The sequence below is a fragment of the Lycium barbarum genome, chromosome 1, assembly GCF_019175385.1.
Source record: "Lycium barbarum isolate Lr01 chromosome 1, ASM1917538v2, whole genome shotgun sequence".
Taxonomy (NCBI): domain Eukaryota; kingdom Viridiplantae; phylum Streptophyta; class Magnoliopsida; order Solanales; family Solanaceae; genus Lycium; species Lycium barbarum.
In genome coordinates, this window is record NC_083337.1 from 165,656,238 (window position 1) to 165,675,408 (window position 19,171).

Below are 19,171 nucleotides of genomic sequence, written 5' to 3' on the forward strand. Positions count from 1 at the left end.
AAGGTCTCTTCTATCAGTCCTCACAAATCACTCACAACAACAACAAAAAAAAAAAAAAAAAAAACAACAACAAAAAAAAGGAAAACAAATAAAAAAGATAATCAAGCTCTGCCTCGATTCCAAACTAGTTGGGGTTAGTAACAGATGAAACGTGAGAACTCTCCGCGAGTCACCCATCCTAGTACTATTCTTGCCCACACACATTTAAAGTTCTGACAGGATCCGGTGCATAAGTGTTAGTATGATTCCATCCCTCAAAAAGATTAATTTTTACACCAGCTATCAATCGAAGACAACCTCAACTCAAGTAGTTCTTTCATCTTAGCACCTTATCTCGTACGAACCAGCTTTAGTGATATAACAAACCCACTCAACTGTGTTGTAGCCACTCTTCTCCCACACCTGCACAGAACTGACTTATATGAAGCAGATATCATACCAAAAGGATACCACTATTGAATTGTAAGTTTGGCAAACATACCTTAAGAAACCGAACACGCAAACCAGATGCTGTAAACATGGGATACCTTAAGGAACCGAACACGCAAACCAGGTGCTGTAAACATGGGAATCTGCGAAGCACAAAAAATTCGTCATGAACTCTAGCGCCAATAGAATAAACCATTGTAAAACAAGGAAAGAATGCCATTGTCGAAATTAATTTACCCCCCCCCCACCCCCCCACCCCCCCCCCCACCCCCACCCACCCGACAAAAAGCCCTCCAAAAGATCCATACAAGGGATAAAGAAAATCGTCAACTTAAGCGAACATAGTTATCAGGTCTCTCAGGAGGGAAAATATTTACTTGAAATTCCATCTGAATTGGTGGCCGAGTCAAGGACTTCTTCTCTGTGATTGTCGAAATTAACTCAACCTCAGCACTCAATGTTGACTCAGTTTGTCCCGGAAATTTTCTTATCCTGCACCAAGTTGTCCATATTGAAGATCTGTTTTTGAAGAAGCTAGCTTTAATGCAAAAGAATGTACATTACATGATTAAGTAAATGAATACTCACTTCCAGACCAAACAGTCAATGGTTGGATTGTACTTTTCTTTCCCTGATGTCACCTGGAAGTTCGTTTTTGCAGTTTACTTTGGCACTGGAATTTTAATAACTACTCCAAGAGCAAACATTTTTGCACCCAACAAACTCTTAACCTGAAAACAATCAAAGTTAGCAACAGTAAATCATATAAACACAGATTGATGTTTCAAATCAAAATTCATTCCATATCAAACCTTAACATTAACTTCCATACGTGTACGGCCTAATTCTTTGATAGTTGGTAATACACTAAAAGGAAGATTTACTCCTTCAGTAATGCGGTACCTGAAGATAACTACAGGTTAACAATTTCAGGCATTATTATATAAAAGTATGCCCATGAATATCGGTATAATCTGAACCTTCTCCAAATCAAGTGGTGTACATATTTTGAGCTTAAAAGCGAAACGCAATCTTTACACTCTGGTCAATGAAGTTGGGATGAACTATGGAAGCTAAGGTTCAAATCTCCGTAGAGGTAAAATAAACATGAGGTGATTTCTTCCCACCTATCTAAGTCTTGGTAGACAAAGTTACCCAGTAACTGTTGGTGGGAGATAGCAAGCACCCAGTGGACTAGTCGTGGTGAGCACAAGCTGGCCCAGTTAGTAGCATTAATTTAGCGTGACATGAAATGATTTAAGGAAGTTCAGCATTTGCTACTAGAATAAAATGAGGAATCAGTACCAGAGCTTCAGCCTTCTGGCTTGAGATGGGAGAAAAAATAGAGCCCAGAAAACAAAGATATATAGGAAGAAGTATGAACTTACTTCACCAATTCAAATTCACCATCAGGCGGAACAAAGCTGACAGTCTTTTCTGAGTTGAATCTTGTCAAATTTACACATTGGTGGAAAGTAACGTCATCGAGCTCAATAGTTTTACCACTGCACCAGGCAACAGAGAAACATACTACGTTAACAATCAGAAATAATGAACTATAGATGCAGCTGCTGAAACGGATACTCCTTCCATTTCAATTTGTTCATCTTACTTTCCTTTTTAATCAGTTTCAAAAAGAATGCCTCTTTCCTCTTTTGGCAACTCTTTATTTCCAACATTCCACATAGCATGTTTAAGACCACAAGATTAAAAGCATTTTGGCACATTCTCCATATCTTTAGTTTAAGACCATAAGATTCAAAAGTATTCTTTACTTTCTTAAACTCCGTGCCAACTGCCAAGTCAAGCAGACAAACAAATTGAAACGAAGGGAATAGATAATCACATGTTTGAGAACAGTTAGCATTGAAAATCTGCAGATAAGGAGAACTAACTGAAAGAAGCAGAATGCAATGATTGTTATCTTTACTCTTTAAGGTAAATAAATTGAGGAGATGAATGGCCAGTAAAGATAATGCCAATTTTTTCCTTTTTGAGGAGATCAAATTTGGACTTTGAAAGAACTAAGGGTGTGTTTGGTATGGAAAATGTTTTCCAATTTTCCATGTTTGGTTGGTGAAGATGTTTTGGAAAACACTTTCTTTAGAAAACAAGTTCCTTAAAAATGAAGAAAATAACTTCCCTAATGGCAGTCGGGAAAGCAAGACCCTCCCTGTGCTAACCGACCGCACCAGTGACTTGCAATGTTGCATTTGGAACTGGCATATCTACATGTTGCAGGATTTTGTTGCATTGTGAAGAAAAAAACAAATCAATGCTATACTCAAAATTCATTTTTATTATGTCTTTGCATGATATCCCTCACGAATGATTTTATTAAGTAAATCAAAGAGGAAGCTTATCAAAAAAAATAAGTAAATCAAAAAGATAGATAATTTTAAATCTATTGTTCAAATGTTTTTTGTCATACTGCGAAAGCAAGCATGGATAAAATAACTAACCTTGGATGAAAAGGATGACCTAACACCTTTCTAAGTAATGTAGAGTTTCAAAATTTCAGGTGAAAGATCCAAAATCCATAATTTCTGCAATTTTAGACAAATAAAGGAAATAACGATTACACTTTTAGACATAAAAACATGAAGCCAATACACATTGCACTCTGTGGGTTCTAAGAAGAAATTATTAATCTTGGAAGATATGTGTACTTAACTTTTCCATAAACGGACTCAAAAGTCAACAAAGAATTGCAAATAGATGGTGTAAAATTTCTATGAACTGAAATGTTGGTAAATAGACACACTATAGGAACAGATTCTCAATTGACTCTATGCACCCCAGCTTACAGTACTAATTAGGACTAAAAGATGCAAGACTAGCAATCAAATAAGCAGAATGTTGAACATTTTTGGGCTGACGAGGTAGACAGACCACCAGCCGCAAGTCAAATCTTGCATAGAATGAAGTTGAAGAGAAATCCACTTTAGGATATCCTAATGAAATGTTTAATTATCACCAACTAGTGGACTTGATATCAGTAGAGGGTATGTCAAAGAGGATCCGTGCACCTGTCCCAGTGCTTTGAGCTCAAACTCTTTGAAGGATAAATTAATGATACAACAATAGGGTCTCACCAAAGAAAACCAAGGTCAGTGTCCACGTATTTCTTTCCTTCCAATGATAAAAGAGGCTTCGAAACACTCTTAACCAAGACCTACATATTATCCCACTATACCTAATTCATGCTTTGGGCAGTGCTGTCAAAGGCGTGCTTGAAGCGAGCTTAAGCCCTGAAGCGAGTTGAAAAACATGTTGAGCACTTCGCCTCGCTTTATAGGCGCTCCAGTGGACGTCAAGATTCATCTATTTACCAGCTACGGCCTGGAACCTGTTATATCATTAACAGTCATAATTACTACCAAAAACTCATCACCAACTACCTTGAAAAGCTTCCTCTGAGATCCCTAAATCCAAGTGAATGGCAATGATCCAACTCTAATGGGAAACTAACCGTGACTTTAAATTAAAGCTATAGGATAGACTCATTTTCCCAACCAAAATTTTCCAAAAGTTCACTCTATCTTAATTTGTCTTCCAAGTCCCACTACTCCTTAGTTCCTACTATACATCTATTCCTAGAAAACATTGCAATGATAACATGTGAAACGACTCTAATCTAACTCATAAAAAAGGTACTAAAACTGCTCAAACTACTAATGCTCAAAGTGATATATAATTGACATAAAGAAATACTTGTAATTATTAATTTGACTCAAAGGTACTATTAATTTTTTTTTACGGTATCTCTGTTCTGACATTTTATCAAACACCACATAGGCTTTTTTAAGTCGCCCTTTGGAAGAAAACACTACAGGTGATCTAGTATAAGCAAATAAATTAAAATTGGACCAAATCAAAAACAGTATATATTGAAACAAATGAATCAGACTAAAGCTAGTCTCCAAACATATATAAAAAAATAAAAAAAAAGAAAAGCAAAAGTACCCTATTTTGACTCTCGTATTCTGAACTACTTCACACAAATTAGGTGTTTAGTCACTAGCTCCCATCTGTATTTTGATAATAAATCTTATGAGGTACAAGCTATATATATCTGAAACAAGCTTTTCTCAACTGGTCCTCCTAGCAAATTTCTTAGCCAAGAAAACAAAGAAAGCATACCTCAAATGGTTGGCCATGGACGGCGAAAGCAACGACGGTACTGGGTAGGGACGGCGGCGACGGTAACCATCAGGAATGACGGTGACGACGTTATTAGGGTTAAGAGAGAAAGGGGGAGAGAAATGGTGAAAGGAAAAGATATAATAATGGGAAAAACAAGGGTTTGGGTCTCATTTTAATTTTATTTGACTAGTTACACCGACCTCGTGAGGTTGGTATATTTAATTATTTTATTTTTAACTTAAAATAATATCGACCTCATGAGGTCGGTTTATTAAAAATAATTTATAATATTTTTAATTAAATAACCCGACCTCATGATGTCGGTAATTTTAATTATTTTATTTTTAATTTAAAAGAATACCGACCTCACGAGGTCGGTTTATTAAAAATAATTTATAATACTTAGTATCAAATAAATTTCCGACGTAATGAAGTCGGTATATTATTTTTTCAAATTTTAGTACAATATTACCAACCTCATGAGGTCGGTTTATTTTTAAAAAAAATTGAAAAATAAATATTACTACTTTACCGACCTCATGAGGTCGGTTTTATAAGGTCGGGAAATCCTGTTTTTTAGTAGTGAATTAATGAATATTTGAACCTTAAAATGAATAACTTTAGTTAGAAACTCATCTATCTATGTATCAAGAATTAGTAGTTACGTAGTACCTGTAATTAAAACAGCAATGCACTGGAAATTTATTGATTCTGCTAATTAATGAAATTATCTCTATTGTGATGAAGCTATCCTTAGGCCTCTAGAAACATTTTGAGATTAAAGTAGTAGCTGATTTAATAAACCAAGTGGACAGCAAAAGTATCTATAATTCATGTACTGGCTTTAACTTGAATTAAAATATGTAATTTTGAGAAATTCATATTCATGCTAAGTCCTATGTATTCCTTATTGTAAAGGAATAGTTTTGTGTAGCAGTAGTATACTTATACGTACTGATATAAAATCCTGAATTAGTAATTGAATAATATATCACTATAAATTACTTTTTATATTTCTCCGTGTAATCAGTTAATATTACGAGAGGATTTTCACCTTTTATTAAAAATTTAGAACTATAGCCAAATTCCGAGTTGTTAATGATAGACTAGCTGGAATATGCGATAAAAAGATATGGAGAACGTGTTGTGCATATAAATAACTATGAGAGCACCTAATTATGACTTAGCTCTCTCTCGTCTATGTTTATACACTAAAATGCTGGTCTTTGGCAATTCATGTAGTTGTCCCTAAGAAATGACACTCTAAAGGTACATGAGAATTTTTCTTTTCAAATTTTAGATTGGCAGAAGTAGATATGAATGTGATACTCTTCCCGTGAGAAAAAGATTGGAGGTTCTATTAAAATACAACTAGTAATATTATTCGATAACTTCATCTTTAACTATAAATTGCTTTTTTCATAATCATAATTGTCTTTGAGTTGTGAAGATTTTAGTTTTAAATGACACTCTAAAGGTGCAAGAGAAGTAATTTTTTAGTTTTTTTAGCGAGCAAAAGAAGTGAAAAAAATACATCTGATAAAGATTTTTTTATATAATATATTATATCGGTTTTGAAAAATATACTCCACTTTGGATACATGGAAAAGTAAGAATTTCTTTAGAGATCGCAAGTAAAATAGCATATAAGACTGCTTGTGACAAAACGTATTTCAATTTAAATGGACATGCACAGTAAACATACATGGAACATTTTGAATCTTTCCAGTAGCACAAGCTATTGCATAATAATACGTGAAAAGGAAAAAAGAATGATATTCTTCAATAGAATTAGAAAAAATTGTTCATCCATGGTGGATGAATATGATGATGATGATGATGATGGCGCCTCCATGCTGCTGCAGCATTCTTCAGATTTCAAATTCAATATGTAAAGCTAACGCACCCATGGTGGGTGGTGACCTTAACACAAGGACGACAGACAATAAAGTAGCGTATTTATTTAGCAAAAACCGATGTGGGTTAAAAGCGTAACAGATTAGTGAAAGAATAATTTTGGGCCAAGAGGATATCACAACATCCTAGCCCATATTCAAAATATGTAACAAGATTTAGAGGGCAATTTGCAGGATTGCCCTTCGCTGGAGGTGGTCTTTAATTTTTACCCCTCAAAATGGCGGTCTTTAAAATTTGCCCTTCAGGCAGAATTTGCATGGACACAGGCAGAATTTCTGCTCATGCAAATTCTGCCAGAAGGCCCAAATTCTTCCTTGCATGGGCAGATTTGCAAAAATTCTGCCTAGCGAAATTTTGGCTTGCGATTTTTTTTTTTTTTTAACTGAGTTGGGGTTCGAACCCAAAACCTCAGGGTGTTAGACGAAGGGAAGTACTTAAAGATCACCAATTTGAAGGGCAAAAATTAAAGACCACCCCAATTGAAGGGCAATCGGCGCAAAAAAAAGTATCGAGATTTACACAAATATCTCTTTTCAGGCCATCATTTACATTTTGTCCCTAAATTTTAATAATTGTGCAAACATAATCTTGAAAAACTATCCTTCCAGATAACATTCGGCTGGAGTCTAATGTTTGCAATCTTATTAACAAAACATTAGATTGTCGCCTAATGTTTGAATAACTTACAAATTTAGATCATAATCTAACGTTTTGTCATAAGATTTTCAATTTGATCAAAAGAAATCTTTAAAATGTGATCCAGATCGTCCAATAAGAAAAATATAATTCATTCGTAAATGTGGATGAGAAGTATTTTTTAGTTTATAGCGACCAAAAGAAAAAACAACAAGCATATTTTAGATATAGTCCACTTTAGATACATGGACAACAACATACCCATTGTAAAATTAAGAATTTCTCTAGATCTTAACATATACTAAGATTTCTTGTGACAAAATGTTTCTCAGTTTTAAATGTAACATACAGTCAAATATACGTGGAACATTTTTAATCTTTCTAGTGATCACAAGTTATTGCATCTCCTTGAAGAACGAAAAAATTATATCCTTCCACATATTTAGTTTAAATTTAAATTAAAAAAATTACTCATCCATGGTGGATGAGTATGAGATGCTAGCGCCTGAGCTGCTTAGCAAGCTTCAAACTCAATTTTCAACATCAATGTAACGCTAACACACCCATGGTGGGTGCTGACCGTAAAACATACGCTCGTAGAGAATAAAAAAGCGTATTTGTTCATCAAATACCGATGTGGAATGAAGCGTTCGGTGGTACTACAGCAACCCAATACAGATTAGTGAAATTTGGGCCAAGAGGATATCACAGCATCCTAGCCCATATTCAAAATAAAAAACAAGATTTACGCAACTGTCCCTAAACTACTTTTTTCCCAGAATTGATCTAATATTATCTGCTGGCACTAATGCTATAAAAAGGTTGAATGGTACATTTGGTTGAATGTTGAGCTATTTACCTAAAGTAAAATAGTGATCAATTTTCACTTAACACTTTCTTTTTTCTCCTTTCTTTAGTGGTAATCTTTCACAATTGTTACCCAAAAAAAAATGCTTTTTATCATAAACTTATCTGTTATCTTTACGTAGTGATGATTTTAATTTAATTTAAATTAAATGACACGCTAAAGATGCACGTGAATTGTTTTTAATTTTTCCGCGAACAAACGTAAAAGTGCATATAATACTTCTGATGGGAAACAAAAATCATATTTTCTGGTAATGCTAACGCACCCATGGTAACAATCCTCATCGGAAGCTCGAGATATATTAAAATAGAATATTTATTTTCCAAAACCGATGTGGGGTTAAAAAGTGCTTGGCCTGGTCAACATTTCGGCAGTGAACTGCTTATTATACTTGTTCGAATATTTTAATTTGTCTAGTACCTTCGACTTGTTTTATTTTTAATCGTAATCTTTATTATTTTCCTCATTGGCTGAAATTTGAATTTATAATTTGACACTCTAAAGGTACACGAGAAATTTTACAACTTTTCAGTAGGCAAAGTAAAATTGCAAATATATGAACTTTGATTAATATTATAAAATATTTTTGTTCAATATATTAACATGAAATGAAATGCAGTTTGTAGTATTTTCATATAGATTTTAAATTAAATACCTAAATTTTCACTTTAAAATATTAAATTGACTCTCGAAAATTAAAAAAAAAAATGCCACGTAAAAGCCTTAGCTATGTCCTAAATCATTTACCGCCAAACACCATTTACATATATTCTAGTTCTAAATCATTTACCGCCAAACACCTTCTACATATATTCTAGTTTTTTTTTTTTTTTTTCCACATAGGCAACAGAAGGGCAAGCAAAGTCCAACAGATTAATAGAGACGAATGGAGAAAACGCAAATACTACTCCTCATGAAAAAAAGAATCAAATTTTTTCGGTTTCAAAATATATAATCTAAAGGTGCGTGTAATTTTTTAACTTTAGCAAATAAAAAAAAAAGCGTGTAATACTCCTATTAAGGACCCGTTTGTCCACGAGAATTATTCACTTTTTTTCGGAATATTTTTTTACTTTTTTCACTTTATGGTGTTTGGCCATAAAAATTCCAAATACAACTTGAAGTTGTATTTGGAATTTGAAAAACAATAAAAACTTGTTTTTCACTTTTTTTTCTCACTTTTTTTACTTTAAATACATTCAAACAACCAAAGATTCTTTGCAAAAATTATAACCAAACACAACTCTAACTCCAAAATATCAAATAAAGTAAAAAATATTTGGTTTTCATGGCCAAATGCCTACTAGGAAAGAGATCATACGCCATTCGCATATGCTCCAAAAAAAAAAAAAAATTAAGTAAGAAAAAGATTGGCTCACCCATTGTGGATGAGCACCATTGGTCGGTGTCCTGCATCAAATCAAACTGCAAATGCTAAAAAGCAGCCCATGGTGGGTGCCTGATTATTATTATTAGGGGTGTACATGAATCGGGTTAGTTTGGATTTTTTAAACATCAAAACAAATTAATTGCATTGAGTTTTTAAATTTATACACCAAACTAAACTAATAAAATTCGGGTTTTTTAACCTCGGGTTATTTGGGTTTTTTTTCGGAATAGTCTTGATACAAAACATAAAAACTTTTATTTCAAATATTTCTTTAGTCCTAGTAAGATACAACTATGTAATTAAAGTGTTTCATAAGAAAATAACACAAAATGTGAGAAGAGTGATGACATTGTATTAAAATATTCAACAAAAGATAATAAAATCGGTTAAAATAAATATTGATAATTAATAAGTCATAAAGAAAATGACCATAATCTAAAAATAATAGGTCATGCTAAAATAAGTACGGCTAATAAGTATTAATTACATGACAAGAAAAAAACTTAAGTTATGTACTTTCACTCTCTAAACTAATTATGCAAAGCTAAAGAATAGATATCCAACATTATTGTCATTTCTAGTGGTAAATTAAATTTCTTTTGTTAGTATAAGTGTTGAGTTGGTTTTGGTTTGGACTTTATATGAGTTACTAACATCCATAGGATATAAAACTTATTCACATTCAAAATCCTAAGTTCAGGCTTGAATAATATGATAATAGATAAAAAACTACGAAAAAATTTAAAAAATATTTATAAGTTACATTACAAATAAATATTTGTATGTATAAAATATTTTAAAAATTGAATACATATAATGTCGGGTTGGTTTGGTTCGGTTTGACTTTTTTTAGCTAAAACCAAACCAAACCAATTATGGTCGTGTTTTTTTTTTCATCAACACCAAACCACTTGTCGGATTTTTTTCTCGATTTAGTGCGATTTGTCGATTTACTTTGTACAAACCTAGTTATTATTAGTAATTGGTAATAGAGGATATGCATTATATTATATACTTATTTAATTAAGTATGTAATACTTTCATATAATATGTACCTTTCATATTTTCAAATTTCAATGTAATGCAAACACAACCATGGTGGGTGGCGACTGACAGCATAAGCTCGATGAGAAAAGGTCATAAGTAGTCCCTTATTTATGGAAGTAGGTCTAAAATGGTCCCTTAACTATACACTTATCGGTTTTAGTCTTTTAACTATTCAAAAACTTATCAAATTTGGTCTCCGTCTATTTTTTTATACAAACAGCGTACAAACTCATAAACTTTCGTGAGATTAATCATTAAACCATTCCTCAAACCTATATTTCACTCTCTCTACTTCTTTTTCCTCAAGTTCCTCTTGTTTAAAAAAATTAAAAAAAAAAAAAAGCATTCTAGCACTGGTGTCTCTCTCAAGTCTCTAAAATTCGAAAAGACAAACTCAGGCACAAATTTTATGTAACCATTCTTCTCAAACACTACTAAAAAACTGATAAAAACCGACGGAAAAAAACCAATGGAAAAAACCGACGAAAAGACCGACAGATTCTGTCGGTTTTTTCAATAATTTTTTTAAAATATTTTTTTTAAGAAAATCGACGGACTGTGTCGATTATTTTTTGCACAAAAATGCGCGAAAAAATATAATTATTTGTTATATTATTTTCTAAAATAAACCGATGGAGTCTGTCGGGTTTTTATTTTTATTTTTTATTTTTTTATAAAAAAAATCGACGGAGTCGAAGTCTGTCGGTTTTTAGAGCGAAAAAACAGTATAAATTAAATCAATGTAAGTATATGAACAAAAAATATTAGTGGTCTAGTGGTAAAGCCCTTTAATGCCAAGGAACATACCCGGGTTTGACTCCAAGTTCCTACATTTCATTCTTTAATTTTCAAAAAAAAAAAAAATGACCTGAGACGGTCAGTTTTTTTTTTAACCAAACCGACAGACTGGGTCGGTTTTAACCGACGCAGTCCGTCGGTTACGAAATGTGAGAGAGAACTTGAGGAAAAAAGTTGAGGTTAAACAATGAACTTGAGGAAAAAGTAGCAGGGAGAGAGAAATATAGGTCTGAGGAATGGTTTAACGATTAATCTCACGAAGGTTATGAGTTTGTACGCTGTTTGTATAAAAAAATAGATGGAGACCAAATTTGATAAGTTTTTGGATAGTTAAAGGACTAAAACCGGTAAGTATATAGTTAAGAGACCATTTTAGACCTACTCCCATAGATAACAGACTATTTATGGCCTTTTCTCTAAGCTCGATAGATACAATAAACAAGCGTATTTAATTACCACTGGATGGCCTATGCCCGTGTTGCGCATGGCCCAACACTTTGGATTATGGTTGTGTTTAGATAGTGATATATATATATATACTATGTTCAAAATACGATTAATGTAACATTGTAGTTTGTGTGCCGTATCTAAAACTTTATTATATTCGTGTTTGCTACGGAAATTTATTAATACTTCTTAAAAGAGAAGACTTGTTTAAAAGAAAACTATTTTCCTCTCTTTGAGATAAAACAATAGTAATATTTAAGCATCAGTTGAAACTTTCAATTTTAATTTGATTAATTTAAAGGTGTAAAATACTTATTATTATTTTTATCAAATTTTGATTTGGATAATTCTAATTCAAATTATTAAATTAATTTTACATGTTTAAAACGAAACAAAGTAAAAATTGATTTTTTATTTAAACGAAGAAATGCTATTTTTTAATTTTTGGTAAATATTCTCGGTCTAGCTCATTTACTTATCATGTTGTCTTTTGCATGGTTTTTTAAAGAAACGTGAATTAGAATTATAATTTGACTAATTTACCTTATTCATTATTTGATCTTCATTTCATATTAATCTCCTTTCACATTTATTAGAATAAGAATAAAAATAAAAAAGTAATTAAATTCTATCTTATTTTAAAATATAAATATTTTAATTATATTTATTTTAGTAAACATAACAAATAACTGACATGGCGGAATAGCAAATACAGCGATTAAATATTTTGAAGAAAAATAATAATATGGGGTCCATGTTTTTTGTTGTGCAATAATTTCATTTGCTCCCACTAATGGATTAATACCCATGTGGCAATGAATCCACTATTATTGACTTGATGGGGATACTTTGGGAATTACATGAATATTGTTTGATTTTTTAATATATGGGGTGCACGTTTTTTTTTCCATGAGTTTGGAGAGGGTGGGGGTCTAGTTTTTTCCTTTTTTTTTTTTTTTTTTACTATTGCTTGGCGTTTTTAGTATGAGGTCCACCTTTTTTTTTTTTTTAAGAGTGACTGACGACGAAGCATGGATAAACCGATGCTTCGATATAGTAGAAAAATAGAAATATAATAAAGTATATCTATCTACTTTTTAGAAGAGTTGGTAATATAAAGTATAAAATGTCATTTTTTTGCCCTTAAATAAAAAAGTGGGTGGGACCACAAAGGATTTTTTTGCCTTAAATAAAAAAGTGGGACTGAACACGGACGACGAACTTGCCTCTATAAACCGACTCTTCTATATAGTAGTAAAGTAATACATATATTATGTTCAAAACACGATTAATATAACATTGTAGTTTGTGCTCCGTATTCAAAACTTTATTATATTAGTGTTTGCTACGAATACAATGTTGGCAAAAATTTATTAATACTTTTTAAAAGAGAAGACTTATTTCAAAGGAAACTATTTTTCTCTCTTTGAGATAAAACAACAGCAATATTTAAGCATTAGTTGATACTTTGAATTTTTATTCGGTTAATTTAAAGGTGTAAAATATTCTATTATTAATGTATGTAGATTGGGCCTAAACAATACCTATTATTTTTTATTAAATTTTGATTTGGATAATTTTAATTCAAATTATTATACTAATTTTACATGTTTAAAATGAAACAAAGTAGAAATTTGATTTTCTATTTAAATGAAGAAGTTCTATTTTTTAATTTTTAGTAAATATTTTTGGTTTAACTCATTTTATTTGTCATGTTGTCTTTTGCACGGTTTTTTAAAGAAACGTCAATTGAAATTAGAATTTCACTAATTTATCTTATTAATTATTTGATCTCCATTTAATATTATTTTTTATTTTATGACATTAATCTCTTTTCACATTTATTAGAGTAAGAAAAAAATGAAAAAGTAATTGAATTTTATCTTATTTTAATATATAAGTATTTTAAGTATATTGTTGTACAATAATTTCATTTGCTCCCACTAATGGGTTAATACGCATGTAGCAATGAATCCATCATTATTGATTTAACGAGATACTTTGAAAATTACATGAGTATTGTTTGATTTTTTAATATGGGATGCACTTTTTTTTTTTACATTGTTTGTTTTTTTAATATGGGATTCACTTTTTTTTTTAATGTTGCTTGATTTTGTTAATATGGGGTCCACTTTTTTTTTCCAGTGAGTTTGGAGATGGTGGGTTCCATTTTTATTTTTTTTAAATATTGGTTGGTGTTTAATGTGGGTCCTACACATCTTTTTTTTAATGGAACAAACGACGAAAAAGTTGAGCCAACCGGCTCTTCTATATAGTTACTAGATGGCGTATGCCTGTGCTGCGCATGAGCCCAACATTTTAGATTATAGTGTATTTATGTGTGTATTTGTTTTTTGATATTGTTTGATTTTTTAATATGGGGTCCAATATTTTTAATATGATGTCCAATTTTTTTTTTTTTTTTTTTTTTTTTTTTAACATGAGTTGGAGGTGGACGACGATACCACCTCCCAACACTTTGGATTATAGTGTATCTATGTGTATGTAGTTGTGTTTGGGTAGTGATAATATATATATATATATATTATATATTTTATATTGCCAATAAACACACACATATATACTATGTTCGAAATACGATTAATATAACATTGTAGTTTGTGCTCCGTATCCAAAATGATATTATATTAGTGTTTGCAACGAATACAAAGTTTGCAAAAATTTATTAATACTTTTTAAAAGAGAAGATTTGTTTAAAACGAAACTATTTTCCTCTATTTCAGACAAAATGATAGCAATATTTAAGCATCAGTTGATACTTTAAATTTTAATTCTATTAATTTAAAGGTGTAAAATATTCTATTGTTAATGTATGTAGATTGGACCTAAACGATACTTATTATTTTTATCAAATTTTGATTTGGATAATTCTAATTCAAATTATTAAATTAATTTTACATGTTTAAAACGAAACAAAGTAGAAATTTGATTTTCTATTTAAATGAAGAACTACTATTTTTTTTTATTTTTGGTGAATATTATTGGTTTAGCTCATTTTACTTGTCATGTTGTCTTTTGCACTTTTTTTAAGGAAACGTTAATTAGAATTATAATTTGACTAATTTACTTTATTTATTATTTGATATCCATTTAATATTATTTTTTTCTTTTACGACATTAATCTCTTTTCACATTTATTAGAGTAAGAATAAAATTACATAGAAATATTTTAAGTATATTTATTTTAGTAAACATAACAAATAAATGACATGGCGGAATAAAAAATACAAAAGTTAAATATCTAGATTAGATCTCAGGCTAATATAAGAAAAGAAAGGAAATTGTATGGTTTGACTACTTAATCTTTTGAAGAAAAGCAATAATATGGGGTCCACGTTTTTTGCTGTACAATAATTTCATTTGCTCCCGCTAATGGGTTGATACGCATGTGGCAATGAATCCATCATTATTGACTTAATGAGAATACTTTGGGAATTACATGAATATTGTTTGATTTTTTAACATGGGGTGCACGTTTTTTTTTTTTGATATTGCTTTTTTGTTTTAATATGGGGTCCGCTTTTTTTTTTGACATTGCTTAATTTTTTTAATATGAGATGCACCATTACATGAGTTTGGAGGATTTTTTTTTTAATATTTTTAACATGAGGTCCACTTTTTTTTTTTTTTTTTTTTAAACATGAGTTGGGACGGTCGATGATCCATCCCTCAACCCATGCTTCGATATAGTAGTAATTAATTAAAAAATACCGGTGTGGGTATTAAAAGCGTTCGGCTGGTATCAGTAAAAACCCATTCCAGAATAGTGGGAAGAATAATTTGGGCCAACAGGATATCACAGCGTCGTAGCCCATATTCAAAATATGTAACAAGATTTACACAAATGTCTCTTTTTTAGGCTACCATTTAAATTTTGTGTACTTTATTAAAAGTTGTACAAATATAGCCCTTAGAAATTATCTTTCTAAATAACATTAGACTGGTTCTAATGTTTGATCATATGTTTTTCAGTTTTATAAACAAAATATTAGATAATAATCTAATACGATTTTAAGTTTGAGATAAATAATGTTTGAATAACTTTAAAAAATTTAGACAATGGTCTAGCGTTTTCTCATACGATTTTAAGTCTGCTTAAAAAGAATCTTTAGACTGCGGCCTAAAAGGTTCATAAATTATAAAAATAATAAAAGTAAAGATCATTTACTAAATAGCAATTTGAAAAAGAATAACTGGTGAAAATTTTTGGAAATTTTCTCATGGGCCCCGAACTTTAAAGGTCGTTGATTAGGATTTAGGCCTCATTTGTTTTCATTAAGATTAAGATGTCTAAATTTGAATGCACGTCTGAATGATTAAGATGTTGTCCCTAGATCTGAACACTGAATGATTAAGACTGCTTGTTTTTCAACATCTGAATGTGTCTAATGTATTTATTTAAACATAATAAATACACGTCAAATAAGAAAGTATCTGAATATTAGAAAATAAATACATATTTAATAAAATAAAAATATTACTCCATTTGATAAAAAATGAAACATTTGTTTTTGCTAGTAATGATGGAGATGTTTGTAGTGGTGGTGGGTAGGGGTGTTCATGGTTCGGTTTGGTCGGTTATTGATTAAAACCATAGCCAAACCAATTTAGTCGGTTTTTAAATATCTAAAACCATAACCAAACCAAATAAAATAATAACCACCGGTTTGGTTATTGTCGGGTTGGTTCGGTTTGGTTCGATTTTTCGGTTTATGACTAGCAGTCATGAGACTTATCAGTAAACCATTAAAAAGTTAAAAAAGACATGTCTTTTTTTTATTCAAACGATAAATTTTATTTATAGTTTAAGGTTGAACGATATACATCATGGAAACATTTTCACTATTAGTGATAGTGTAGTACTCAAGTTACCCAAAGTTGCTAAACTATTACATATAGAGCTAAAAACTAACTTAGTAGTGGCTGCACCATTTTTGTCATCTTAATACACATACCAAGAAATAAAGTAGAGCATAGGTGCTTTTAGTTGTTGTTACAAACATATATATTAATTAAACATAAAGACTACCTAAAATTAAAATGAAAATATATGAAATAAAAAAACTCTGTGTAATGATCCCAAACTTTGGGGCAATACTTGCATTTTGCCTTCAATTCTCCCATTTTATTAAAAAAACTGTATGTAATGATCCCAAACTTCAGATGTTTTTCTATCATTATCCGCAAGGCTAGGGTCTCGACTACAAGGAGTTGTTCTTTTTTGCTTTTTAGGAGGATTGCCCACGAAAAAAGTATTAGGGCATTACCATGTGCTTGAGTTGCAGCAAATGCTGATGTTACTGAAGTATCTTCTATAGGAACCTCCAAATCTACAACCTCTGTCCTTTTCATATGAAAAATATTAGAAGTTTCGGACCCATTCAGACAAGAAAAAAGAAAAGTATAAATTCGGAAAAAAGAAGAAGAAACAACCTAAAATCAAATGGCTGACAAAGAAAGGCTAAAAATTTAAGTTAAAGACATTAGACTCTAACGTGACCTTCTGTTAGTAGGTTTACACTTAACACTTAAAGAGTTAAACGACTTAAAGACATGGGCTTTGATATACTCTTAAAAACATGGGCCTTAAACAATCATATGAAATAAGTAGACCAAAAATCAAATTAATGATTAAAAGGTATAAAATATTTATAATTATTTATGAAAAACTAATATTATACATATAAATAATTATAAAAGTTATGTATATAATTTATCAGTTTGGTTCGGTTATTTATTCGGTTATTTTTTAATAGAACCATAACCAAACCAAATATTATTGGTTTTTAAAATTTAAAACCAAATCAAACCAAACCAAACCAAATGTCGGTTTTTTTATTCGGTTTGGTTTAATTTTCGGTTTGGTTTTGGTTTTAACCAAAATCGTGAATAACCCTAGACTGGTGGGTGGTGGGGCTTTTGAGGGTGGGGGGCTGGTAGGTGGTGGTGGGTGATGTGGAAGGGTTGTGGTGGTGCCGTGGGTGGTGGTGAGGGGTAGTTGGGAGGTTAGGGCCATGGTGAGTGGAGGGGTATAGGGTTCGGGGTGGGTGACGGGGGCGGGGTGGTAGTGGTAGGGTGGGTGGTGGGAGTGAGGGGGTTGGGGTGGTGGTGGTGAGGGGGGTGGGTTGGGGGATGGGGTGGGTTGTGGAGGGTTGGGGTGGGTGGTAGGAGTTGTGGGGTGGAATCAGTGGTAAACATTATCCATAAAAAATTACCTCTCAATGATATTAAGAATTCGTTTAAGATCTTAATAATTAAGACCTATTCAGACTAAATAAGTGCTTAGATCTTAATATAAACAAATGCACTTAATGACCTAAAGTCTGAACCATTCAGATTCAGACCTTCATTAAGTGCAAACAAATGAGGCCTTAGCGTTTATTGATGCGGTGTCAGCTTAGCAACTCTTCGATTCAGCAAAATATCATAACAGGAAGAGATAGCAAGTTCAGTCTAGTCATCTCTACATCACCCACATATATTCTCATCTATTTGACTCAACAATTAAAATTTTGGAAATACGTGATTGAGTGTATTATATCTAAATTTCTAACATAAAAAAGAATAAAGTATTTCACTTCCAATAGAACACCGCAGACACATTCAACATAATCAAGTTTTTTTGCGAGGTTATAAACTTATAATTGCTACTTTGAGACGAAGAATGATAAGAAAGGAAACTTTAAAGTGTGTCTAGAAACATGTAAGTTTCGATATTAGAATGTGAACTGAAATGGCTGAAATTTGAAACTTAATTGGATACTCTAAAGGTTAGGCACATGCGATGCAAAAAGTTAAAAACTTTCAGCGAGCAAAGTAACAAAATGCAAATAATACTTCGCACGGAAAAAAAATAATCAAATCTTTGGGTTTCAAAAGATGCTCTAATCAGAAGTGGAATCAGAATTTGAACTTTATGTAGGGGCGGATTTAACCAGAAGTCTAACCAGAATTTGAACTTTATTCGGGTGTTCACCCGAACACCCTAGGTAAAAACTTACAGTGTATGTATATGATCAATTTTCTGTGTTTATGTACATATATTAAAACTTTGAAACCCTGAATAAATGTAAAAGGTTAGCTCAAGTGATCCAGAGTGTTCAAAATTGTCTCTAGCATCCTAGTTTCGATTCCCGTTAACAGCATTATATTTTACATTAGCTTTTGTGGTTTTTTCAAACCCCCTGAGTGAAAATCTTGGATCCGCCACTGAATTTATGGGTTTGAGACTATGGGATAACAACTTCAAGTGCTAATAAATGGATTCGGAATTTAAAATTCATACATATTTAGTAAAAATCTTACTCCCACAGTCTCAAATTGTCAGTCGTGATTTCTAAAGATTGTCTTAGATTATTTTTCGTTTTAGAAGTTCATGATAAAATTAATTATTTATTTTTCATTTTATCCTTAGTAGTAATTGTTCTTGAAGACTACAAACACCTCAATTATGGAGTGATGTTATAATTGTT

General features: G+C 31.5%; 1 pseudogene; it reads right to left on the minus strand.

Annotated features, from left to right (window-relative positions):
* Positions 1 to 527: 527 nt before the first annotated feature.
* LOC132617642 (AP-2 complex subunit mu-like) lies at positions 528 to 2,001 on the minus strand (annotated as a pseudogene).
* Positions 2,002 to 19,171: the final 17,170 nt, after the last annotated feature.